This window comes from Podarcis tiliguerta, assembly GCF_965153285.1.
Source record: "Podarcis tiliguerta genome assembly, chromosome: 11".
In the NCBI taxonomy this organism is placed as follows: Eukaryota; Metazoa; Chordata; class Lepidosauria; order Squamata; family Lacertidae; genus Podarcis; species Podarcis tiliguerta.
Genome location: NC_139544.1, coordinates 24,086,840 through 24,099,152, shown reverse-complemented (window position 1 = coordinate 24,099,152; position 12,313 = coordinate 24,086,840).

Here is a 12,313-nt window from a genome sequence, read left to right as displayed (position 1 = left end):
TTATTTTACCCTTGTACAACTATTTCCACCCCCCACAACTCTGCTGCACCCTAGGTTGCATTTAGAGTAGCTTGTAATTATAGGATTCTCTTTAATTACCCTATTCTCATTCAGTGTCCCTAAATTAGAAAGCAACAGAGCTGAAACAAAGTGCCCAGTTCAAGTTAATGAGCCAAATGCGAGAATTTGTGCATGTGAGTGAATACATGAATCTGAATTGGTATATCCATACAAAAGTTTGTTAGTTCATTTTTCCCTCATTCACTCGTGAATGTGAAATGCAAATGCATGTCATTTGGCCACTTTGGTAATTAAGTCACATGCAATGTAAAAACAACAGCAACAACCCAACAACTTAAATCATCTTTTCAGATGTCTCTAAATACTATAGCCAATTGCAGGCAGCCTGATTATTTGCTTACAGCATGGGTTCCTTTGTACAATTGGGGAGGAGGACACAGACATTGATTTGGGCCCAGCACCAGCTGAAAAGAATTATGGAAATAGACTAGACTTTGGGTGGGAGAATAGTTACTGTTAGTGCAGAACACAGTAATTCTCAGCTCTTTTGAATGTATTTCATTCTTCACCACAATCCCTTTCAGTAGGCAGGGGATCTGACATCTTTTCTATCCATTACCCTCTTGCACTCCCAGGCAAGTATTTGAGGGCATAGATAGATGATAGGTAGGTAGATGATAGACAATAGATGATGATAGATAGATTAGATAGATGATAGATAGATAGATAGATAGATAGATAGATAGATAGATAGATGATAGAATCTTTATTTGCGTCGGCCACAAGCCATAGCAAAGATATAACTAAAGATATAACTAATTGGTTGGCTATACAAAATACATTCTAGGAATTTAGTTCTATACAAATAAAAGAGTTAATAACTGTCCTTGACCACAAATAAAACATGAGTGACTGGGTTTTCTTTACTTTCTTTCATTAACAAAGATTAGTCAGGTGGTTAGGTCTTATTCTAATTGGTAATCTTGGTCTGCAAGAAGTAAAGACACTGTAGCAGTGGATGAATGACCTGGTACGTATAGATAATAAAAGAGGGATAATAACATCGTTACACAGATCTTTATAAAGAGAACAAGCTAGTAGAACATGCGCTACTGATTCGATACTGCCGTCTCCACATGGGCATAAACATTTTTCAAGTGGAATTTGATGGAAGCGACCCTCTAGTACAGCTGATGGCAGTACGTTCAATCTTGCATAGGTAAAAGCATGTCTGTATTTTAAAACTGTTTAGCTTTGCAGGTAGGATGCAGATGTGTGGAAGAGACTGGGCGGGGGAAAATATTTGAGGGCATATTGGCGCATGGATGTGGACCATGATACACACAAATGTCATATGGTAAGTTGAAATTCAGTACAAAAAAAGGCCACAAGTGCACTTACATAATATATAGTAAAAATCAGGGTCGGTTCTACCATTAGACATAGTGCAGAGGCAGTTGCCTTAGGTAGAAGATGCAACCCTATCCCCCTGTGTCCCCTAACCTAGCCTGCTCTGCACATCCTAAGCTAGTCTACTGGGAAAAAATGATTAAAGCCAACCATTTATCTAAAGAAATCCAGAGGTGAGAAGTTAAAATGATTAAAAACTGTTCCATTAAAACGAATAAAAGGTATTTAATTGGGAAGAGAGTATTAACTCCCCAAACAGAGGTCATTAGGAATGCAGAAGACAAGGGCATGGTTACTCATAGCATGATAAGGACTATTGGTACGATAAGACCTTTTAAACTTCATACAAAGATGTGCGCATATAAAATTCACCACAGGATCACTGCTTTGGGCAGCTGTGGCAAACTAAAGTCTACTTCTGCCTGCCTTGTAGTGCTGTATCTGGGGACATGATTGCAAGACCATTTGCACACATGCAAGCATCAGAATTTAGGGAGAGGGCACCCACAGGTTTGGCCATGTTTCCTCTGCTCCAGGATAGGATTTCCAGTTGCTTCAAGGTTGAGTAGGGTTTTGTGGGGTTTTTTGCCTACCTGCAAATTGGCCGAGCCGGAAAGCTTATTTTTGCCTGTACTGAATTCTAGGGGAATTAGGGGTCAGTGCAGATCAGTGGGTTGCATGGTTACAACGTTGGCAAGAAGGAGAAGGAAAGGTTAATGTTAGACAAAGGAATGGGCAAACAGAGTTTCCATAATCCAGCTACTCTGGGTTGTGAGGTCCTCATCCTGGATATAGAATATATGTCCAGAGTTGTGATTCTTTGGAACGTGGCTGAGTAGGAAGGCCTCCAACCCTCCATAAGGTGGGGTCCAGGGTTTGGGATGGGCAGGGTTTTGCTCACCCATGGTTGAAGTTAAGTGAGCCTCTTCTCATTTCCTCTGTAGATAGTATTAATGAAATATGGTCCTAACTCACCCCACTGCTTGTGCCTCACCTTGTTAGTACCAGGTTTGTTGCTCAGTGTCATAAGACATTCAGTAACACAAAGACTGCCATTGTTCTGATGGATAATGGGTCTGGATGAAGCAACCTTTTTCTTCTGTTAGTAGGAAGTTAAGGTCACAATTCAAAGAAATGAGACTGGAAGGAAGGATAGCAGGTAAACTTCCACAGAGACCAACGTGCTCAAATCTGAGAAACAGACACAGCTTAGGAGCTTTGGGAAAGGAAGGAGAATAACCGTAAACAAATGAATATTCAACTTTTTCAAGCCTAAAAATATTGCTTTAAATTAAAGTGTGTGGTTTCTGTCCATTGCCTTTAATCCAGCTCACCCGGGTCTTATAAGCCTGACAAAAACAGATAGTGTTATTTTGACTTCTAAACAAAATGGATAGCTGCCCTGTCAGATTGGGTTTGCCCAACTTTTCACAGCTGCCTCTGCTACATGTTCCAGTTGGTATTTGCTGTATCTCTAGTGTCAGTATCAACAGTGTTTTTCACGGAAACAGTGGAGTTCATGGGCAGCAGGCTTATTAAATGCTCTTTGTCCTTCTCTTCCCTGGATAGCTAGGACCATCTGCATTCTTGTTTAGCTGGGTCCCCAAATCACGTACAATTTATTAAAGAGGAAGCGGGTGGGAGGCGTAGAACAGAACCTCGGAGACAATTTCACACATCTGTTTCTGTGGGTGTTCTTTCATTCTTTTTCATTTATAATTAATGAAAAATAATGGTGCTGACACAAGTTAATTACTATGAAAAATTGCAGTTTATGCTATTCATTATAATAATGGCAAATTACTTGAGACTTTCAAACACTATTCCTAACCAATTAGAAGAGTGAATAAAGAGTTCACCTACACTATTTGGTCTGTGTGAGTTCCCATTCAGGGATGCAAAAAAGGAACACCCAATATTTTTCATTAGCAGAAGAGGCAATGCCAGGAAGCGATATTAATCACAAAGTTCTACATCTGAAGGGGTAAAATGGAGAGAAAATTGAGCATATGTTGGTGGAGCAGAGAAGGTCAGAACAATATGCAAAGGTAAATATTCCCTTCACAGGTTTCAACAAAACATTAAAGGCATCTCTGCTTGGTAACAATTTCATTTTAACTAATTGGAAATAGTGTCTTGTCTTTACGCATACACATGCCCAAAACAAAAATCAAATTACTGATTGTAAAATAAGCAATTAATATTCTCCTAATTAGGCCATGCAAATTAGGGAAATGTTTCTTCTACAAGTTATTTTCTTATGAAGCCATAAATTGCAAAAGTAAATGGAATATTCTTCAGGTAATTAAGGATAACTTATGGATGAAACATACTAATGATGTCTAATGTGTGTAAGTAAATGAACGTGCTGAAATAAACTCCACTGGCATCCTTTGGTTTGGCATAAGCTTTAATTTGTCTCTTTTAAATGTGATGTTGGGAGACAAAATGCCCATCTTGAAATCTGAGATAGGCATTTTGCCCCCACCAACATATTTAAAAGAGACAACAGTAATACGTATGATTTCATCTGATTTCATGCCAAAACAAGTTCTAGTACATCAAAATATATGCTGATGTCATCCGCATATATGTGCTAACAAATGATATAATATAATTAAAGCAAGATTCTGCGGCTCTGATCAAAACCACATAAGGCATGTGCTGGAAAAAAATGTGTGCATTATCCTGACTCACAGTACAAAAGTCATTATCCACCCAAGTGGGGAGGGAACATCCAGCAGCCAACAGATTGATCACTATCCAAGAGATATATTTCTTGGATCCTCTACCCCCAGTAGCGTGTTAGTGCTCATTTCGTCATACGATAATTTATATTCCTTCCTTTTGTTTCTGAAAAAGGCCTCCAAGGCAGCTTACAACATTAAAAGCATACAACACAAAAGGTTTCCAAAAGCATGCATGCAGTCGGAACAAAAAACCAATCCATTTAACCAGCATGAATTTAAAACTCATCAGAGACCCAGAGGAAGAAGAGTGTTTGAACTAATCAGCTAAAAACATCAGGGGGAAAACTGGACCTCTCTGGGGAGACTGTGTCATGGTTAGGGTACCGAAACCAAGATGGGCGTCATGGTGTGCTATGCTTGAGAATTGGTGTCTGACACATTGCTGGATGGGGGACAAATACGATTCTGCTCACATTTAAAGGCATACTTACCTAATTAACACTTTATGAAGCGACATGTGAACCAAAACACAGCCATATTTTGGGATTTGCACTTATTCAGATATTGCAAGCTAAGTATCATATTGTTCTATGGATCAGTCTTGCCTCCTTTCAAAAGACGGACATTGTATTACAGCATTCTCTTCCTCAGTTCGCTTTGCGTTTTCTCACAGCTCAGGAGCATATGTGTCGCACTGCAATGATGCTCACATGGGAATTTTAATCTCCACGACAATAAATAAATAAATAAAAACCTCATCGGAGGTGCCTCATGCATCTTCTATATAATAAGCACAACTAATGGAATATTCTTTCCTTTGAATATGCTTTGTGTCAACCATCAGGTAAAGCCCAGCTGTGCCATTGAATTTCATCCTGTGCTTTTGATATTTATTATTACATGTAGAGATTAAAGGAAGTATAGTATAATTCCAAATATGGCTCATTAGCATTTATATTGCTATGATATTATCAACATTTATTATGCGTATCCAAACATCTTTGGTATGGAAGATGGGGAACATACATGATAGCCTTATAATGTGATCTGAAACAGTAGCTTGAGTCCCACTGAAATGAATAGAGAAGCCTGGATTGGCTTCAGAACAATTATTTCAAGTAAATGTCTATGAACCTTGCAGGCCTTTAAAATAGTTCCTATATTGGTTACATTATTGGAATGTTAAATACATTGCACTGAAAAAAATATAAATTTTGTGATGAATATTTCATTCCATTCCAATTTTTTTTTAAAAAAAAAATACATTGATTTCGCATTATACAATCATGCAAAAATTATATCCTACAATGCGATCAAGCTGTCCCCAATTGCTGGCTGGGACTGATGGAAGTTGTAGTCCAAAACATCTGGAGGGAATCACGCTGCGGAAAGCTGTTCAATTCCTTAATAATGAATCCCAAAATATAGTAATGCTGGGGGATAATACAAAATGTCAGCAAACATCACAGTTGCACCCACTTTGGCCATCAACCCTGGACTTGAAATAATGAGCATAATTAACTATGTTCAAAAATAACAACATTCACAGGTTGATCCTTTGCAAATAAAGCCTTTTGATTTTCAAGTTATATACTCCAAGCCCACAATCAATTTCATCCATTATTTTAATCAATTGTACAGATGCACAGAATCAAGGATTAATATTGGGAGGTCCTATTGATTCATTAATTAAGTCTATGATCAACAATGGCATAGCGCTTTGAAGGGTTTGTAAAATATCTGCTTGAAATGGCATCTAGGTGGGGAGTTGGAGTTCTCTTCCACCCGCTCTGTTCTGTTTCTCCTATTACTGAGCCAGCGATGGGGGGGGGGGGAGAGAGAGAGAGGAAGCGAAATTTCCCATGAAATATTAAAATAAATACATCTCTTCATAAAATTCTAATTAGCTTTTCATTGGCTCCCACAAGGGTGCATGCTGTATATTTATAAGCTGTTGCCACTGAGTGATAGCTGAGGAGGGGGGCCTCATTGCAAAATGGTGATCGAGGAGAAAATAAGAGGCTCTAGTAGCCCACGGAGGGAAATAATACCATTGCTTCATGCCAAGTCTTCTGTACAGGACAGAATCACAACAGCTGCACTGCATGCACTGAGCTCTCAAATTCTTGTATAGGTGGTATGTTCTGCACATATAAAGTCTCCTCTGAGGACTGAGGGGAAGGCAAGACTGGTAAGGAAGTAAATAAGTCCTCTGTCAACCCTTAGCCACTTGCGTGCCAAGACCCTCAGGCCAACCCCCCATTAGAATAAAGAAATTCACACTGATGCAGCATTTTGGTTTAAGGTTATAGGGAAAATTTAGGCCACAACTTTATTGATTACAGCAAATGTGAGCGGTATTGGCTTAGGCACTGGGAAAAGACTATATCGGACTCCTGCCCTCTTTGCAGGAAGTAAGTAAGGGTAAACCACCAAAAGAGGGAGATGCTTCAGGGGAACCTGCCTGCACCTCCCCTGGTGTTCACTGAGGCCTGACATGGCCCTAGTCCCTCAACTGGACTTCAGACAGGATCCAGGATCCTGGATTCCTTTAACGGAATACCCTTCGACAATGGAAGGGCAGGCGATGGCTAACCTCCCCTCCCCCACTCAACAATAAGCCAATGCCTGACCGCCGAACCTTACAAAGTTATGACGATTGCTAAGAAGTAGGTGAAAACCAAAAGGCTAGTGCCAATCTGTCAAATGGAAAAATTCCTACCTGGTCCCTGTCCCAAGACGAGTGACCAACCGAAGTCCAAAGCAAGGCCAAAGGACACATAAATTAAAGGGAGGGTGGGCAGGTGTTTGGCAGAACAAAGCAGGTGCCTGGCACTGGTGCCCCCCACAATCACCCCACTCAAAATTATTGGCCAATAGGCCTGTGGTGATCGTGGTGCTACCCATTGTGAAGGTATTACTCCATCCACGCCAGGGTGGGGTGGGGGACTGGGTTGAGGGCCTGCCCGTAACCAGGACCATCTTTTAAGATGATCCCACTCATTAAAAGGGGAATAGGTTCAGGGCCATCAAATGAATGTACAAAGGAAAGTACATTTTGACACTTCTTACACTTAAATTATGGTATTTGCTGCCACAGGGTGTAGTGATGGCCACCAACTTGGGTGGCTTTAAAAGAGGAATAGAAAAACAAACAAACAAATAAAAGGATGTCACATAGAGGAGGGAGAAAGGTTGTTTTCTGCTGCTCCAGAGAAGCGGACACGGAGCAATGGATCCAAACTACAAGAAAGAAGATTCCACCTAAACATTAGGAAGAACTTCCTGACAGTAAGAGCTGTTCGACAGTGGAATTTGCTGCCAAGGAGTGTGGTGGAGTCTCCTTCTTTGGAGGTCTTTAAGCAGAGGCTTGACAACCATATGTCAGGAGTGCTCTGATGGTGTTTCCTGCTTGGCAGGGGGTTGGACTCGATGGCCCTTGTGGTCTCTTCCAACTCTATGATTCTATTCTGTTCTATTCTATTCTATGCAGGATAAGGCATCCAATGTCTGCTAGCCTTGATGGTTATATTCTCCCTCCATAGTTGGAACAGTATGCCTCTGAAAGTCAGTTGCTAGGAATTGCAAGTGGGAATTGTTGCACTTAGAGCTTGCTTGTTGGGTTCTCATTGGCTTCTGATTGGCATCTGTAAAACAGGATGCTGGACTAGATGGACCTTTGGCCTGACCAGTAGGGCTCCTCCTGTGTTGTTCATAAAGCCACACTCCCATACCCACTAACATATGCTGTGATGGGATATAGTAGAAACGATATTCCTAGAGCACATTTTAAAATGTTGGTGCTGACCTTGAAAGCCCTAAAAGGCCTCGGCCCAGTATACCTGAAAGAGCGTTTTCACCCTCATCGTTCAGCTCGGACACTGAGGTCCAGCACCGAGGGCCTTCTGCCGGTTTCCTCCCTGCAAGAAGTGAGGTTACAGGGAACCAGGCAGAGGGCCTTCTCGGTAGTGGTGCCCTGTGGAACACCCTCACATCAGATGTCAAGGAAATTAACAAGTATCTGACTTTTAATAAACATCTGAAAGCAGCCCTGTTTAGGGAGGTTTTTCGTGTTTGATGTTTTATTGTGGTTTTAATATTCTGTCGGAAGCCACCCAGAGTGGCTGGGGAAACCCAGCCAGATGGGTGGGGTATAAATAAATTATTATTATTATTATTATTATTATTATTATTATTATTATTATTAAAGCCAAGTATTCCTTGGCCAAGGAATACTATTTTCTTTGTCTGACAAGTGTTCTCTTAAGATCCTACTCAGAGGTCTTTCCCACCACTGGCTCCCTCACCCTTAAAACTAAAGATGCCAGGAATTGAACCTGGGACGTTCTTCGTAATACAGTGGTACCTCAGGTTAAGTACTTAATTCATTCCGGAGGTCCGTACTTAACCTGAAACTGTTCTTAACATGAAGCACCACTTTAGCTAATGGGGCCTCCTGCTGCTGCCGCGCCTCTGGAGCACGATTTCTGTTCTCATCCTGAAGCAAAGTTCTTAACCTGAAGCACTATTTCTGGGTTAGCGGAGTCTGTAACCTGAAGCGTATGTAACCTGAAGCGTATGTAACCCGAGGTACCACTGTATAAGAAGAACGTGCTGGATCAGGCCAATGTAGTCTAGCATCCTGTTCGTACAGTGGCTACCCAGATGCAGGACTTGAGCACAAGAGCCCTCTCTCCTCCTGAGGTCCCCAGCCATTGGTACTCAAAAGCATTACTGCCTTTGACCATGGAGGCAGAGCCTAACCACCATAGCATACCATTAAACTATGGTACCTCCTGCAAAGCATTTGCCTCTGTGTTTCATATCTCAGGCTCAGTTTTGTGCACATCTCCAGAGACAACACAAATGGGTGTTGAGGAATAAACATCCAGTAGAATAAGCTGTTTACTTCTTGTTCCCGACTTATCTTTTAGTGTGTTTATTGCAAGGACAGAGGAAACTGCTAAATGCTATTACAGTTCTAGGAAGCTTGTAAATCCTGTTAACGTCATCTAAGAGAATAATTTAGCAATCACTGTTCCTTTTTAATAAAATAAAATAAAATAAAATAAATGGTATTTCCCTAAAGTAATAGTCAGTTGCTTAAACAGGAGCTCAAAGGTAGTATTATGTTAGATTACACTTTTAAGAGGAAATTTGCGTTTTTGAGCAAAATGGAGCTACAACCCATATACAAAAACAAACAAAAAGATAATAAAAGAATTTTATTGAGACATATTAAAGCTACAGAGTTCCAGAAAAGCCAGATTTCACTTCAGATGAAGCGAGTCACACAATAGAATTAGACAATCCCATGCCATTTGTAAAGACAAAAAGAGAAGGTCTCTCAGATGCACAAAAGCCAGAGACAAAGTCAATGAGACCCATAAACAACATAAGAAACTGTGGACATTATTAACAGTAATAGCAATACAATATGTAGTCATGGAAACACTGGTGAAATGAATTGAAAAGATGGTATATAGGAATACGTGTAAGAGAGAGTCATATAAACTCAAAAAAAGTCCTTAATGAAGCTGAATCTTGGACAAGAATACTGTGGAGTAGTTGATGAGCTCTCTGGATTATAGATCGTTTCATCACTTTATCAAAGCCAACTTTAAAATGAGAAGTTCCTTATGGTTGTCTGCTGAAAATAATGGGTTCTCTGATGTAAATTGTCCAAGGTAGCTTAAGTGGCACAAATTCCGGAATGGGGTTTATTGTTCCCCAGAAACTTCAATCCAAAAACTAAATCCCAGAATTAGAAAGTGGCAAAGAACTTCAGGATGATTTACATCAAACATGCTTTGGAAGAGATAGGAGGCTAAAGGGTCATTTTCTATTTCTATTCCTGTTCTGTTACTCTTTCTATTGATATTAATAACACATCCACTACTTCTCCTATTATTCACATCCTTGCATATCTCACTGAAGCATGGCCAAGCACAGGTTGAAAATCAATTTGTAGAAAGGCGGAAAGCTTTCCAAGCACAAATACCCTTTTAAATGCGATTCTTATTTTAAACTCACAACCTGTTATTAAATAAAGAACATTAAGCCTTAATTCCATGTGATGCTGACCTTTTGAACACACTAATGGATTTTGGTTGTTTGGTCCCACCTGACCTGGTTTTTGCTGCCTGTTGTTTACTGCTTGCATTTGTTGTGAACTTATGCAAGTTTTCTGTATTGTGTTAATTTGTTACATTGGAGCTGATCAATTAACTTGAGAAAACTCTGTGTAGTGTTGATTCAATCATACAACAAGTATAATTTAATACAAATGCTGCTTTATACATTGATTTTGCCCAACTGCTCTATAGAATTAGTGTCACTGAAGAAGCCAGCCAAGCTGAACTAACAATATTAAGCATTTCTGCAATTTATCTCTTGATATAATGAACAGTAAATGATATAATGACCAACAAGATTAATGTTAGAACAAACATGATAGTTAGAATCACTCTGCACAAGTCCAACTCAAGATGCTGCCGAGCAACCAGTAATTTAGGATGCATAATAGGCATGCTATTTGGATTTCATGGAAAGTATATAGACATATATTTAGGCTATAACAATATTTTAGCTGAGGATATGCTGGGCTTTTTACATTAGTGCTGCTAGTTGAATTTTAATGGGCACTCTAGAGGAGCCTAAATGGTATAAAATCAATGTATTTCATAAGCTTGCTTCACTAATTAGGAGACTCTTTCTGTTTATGAAGATGGAATTGTGCCCTAGTCTCAATGACTTAGTCATGATTCCACAAAGTAAAATAATTGGATTTATCAGAAAATTAGTATTACTATCAGTTCCTATTGAAGATGCAGTGGACACCAGGATTGATGCTACTAGAGAAAGTGAGGGGGTAAATGGATGTGCACCCTCATACAATTTATTTTAGTGTCATCTACTTGTGTGCTGAGGTCCCCCAAAACACCCTAACCCAATAACTCACACTTCACACATCATTTTTGTTTAAGGTTTTTGGCATAATTTTGGCCACAACTTTATTATCATACAAATTGTGAGTGGTTGCTTAGGCATTGGTTATGACTAGCTGTCCCCCCCGCCTTGGGGGACAGCACTGACTCCCGTGCAGCAGCAGCATTGGAGGGGTAGGCACAGCCAATCCACACCCCTCCACCAACCAATTTAACCAATGCCTAACCGCCAACCTTACAAGTTGTGACGATTGCTACCAGGCCCCCGCACCAATGCAGACGACCCCATGACAGGCATAGCAAGGTCAAAGCGCAAGCCCAATCAAGGGAGGGCGGGTGGGTGATCCGGTGCCCACAGCGAAAGAGAAAGGAAAATGCTGTGCACCTTGTTTAAATAAGCTCTGATCCCACCCCTAAATTGGCAACATCAAATTTACCCCAGTAACACCAACCACCAATCCAGTTCCATCCCTTTGAAACTAGCCTGCCTGGTAACCCTGGGGTGCTTTGTTTGGCCCCATCCGCAACACGTGCTCTCCTTTAATGAGAACACGCTTTCCATGGTCAGAGGTGATATGCTTCTGAAAACCTGTTTCTGGAAACCATAGGAGATGAGAATGCTGTTCTGCTCAGACTGTGTTTGTGGACTTCCCATAGGCCAAGTGTGGGGAACATTTCACCCTCCCTATGTTGCTAAACTACAACTCCCATCACCCTTGTCCAATGGCAAGGATTCCTGAGGCTGGTGGGAGTTGTAGTTCAGCAACATCTGGGGTGTGTGTGTCAAGGGTTCACCACACCAGTCGTAGGCATCTGGTTGGTCATTATGAAAACAAGATGTTGGACTGGGTGGACAACTGGCCTGTTCCAGCAAGCTCTTCTTACATTGTTATGATGGGACGGCTTTGTTCAATGTCCATTTACCACGCATTCAGCAAGGAAGTTCCCCTTCCCATTCTTTACATGGCATTTCTCATTTGCTTGTGCCATGTGTACAACATTTCTGACCTGGGACACTGTGTTTATTGCTGTTCTTTTCTTTGACCACAGTGTGGTGTGTCTGAATTGGCTCGCTCTGCAGAAAATCAATGAGTAGGTAGTCTAGGAGATTGGGCAACTGGTCTTTTTATACCTTCCAGCTCTGCAACCTGGATCAGGTGTTACCTGGGTTGAATACCCCGTTGCCATGGATCTTGCTGTTCTCTATTCAATATCTGTACTCAGAACAGCTTGTAACTGTAATCT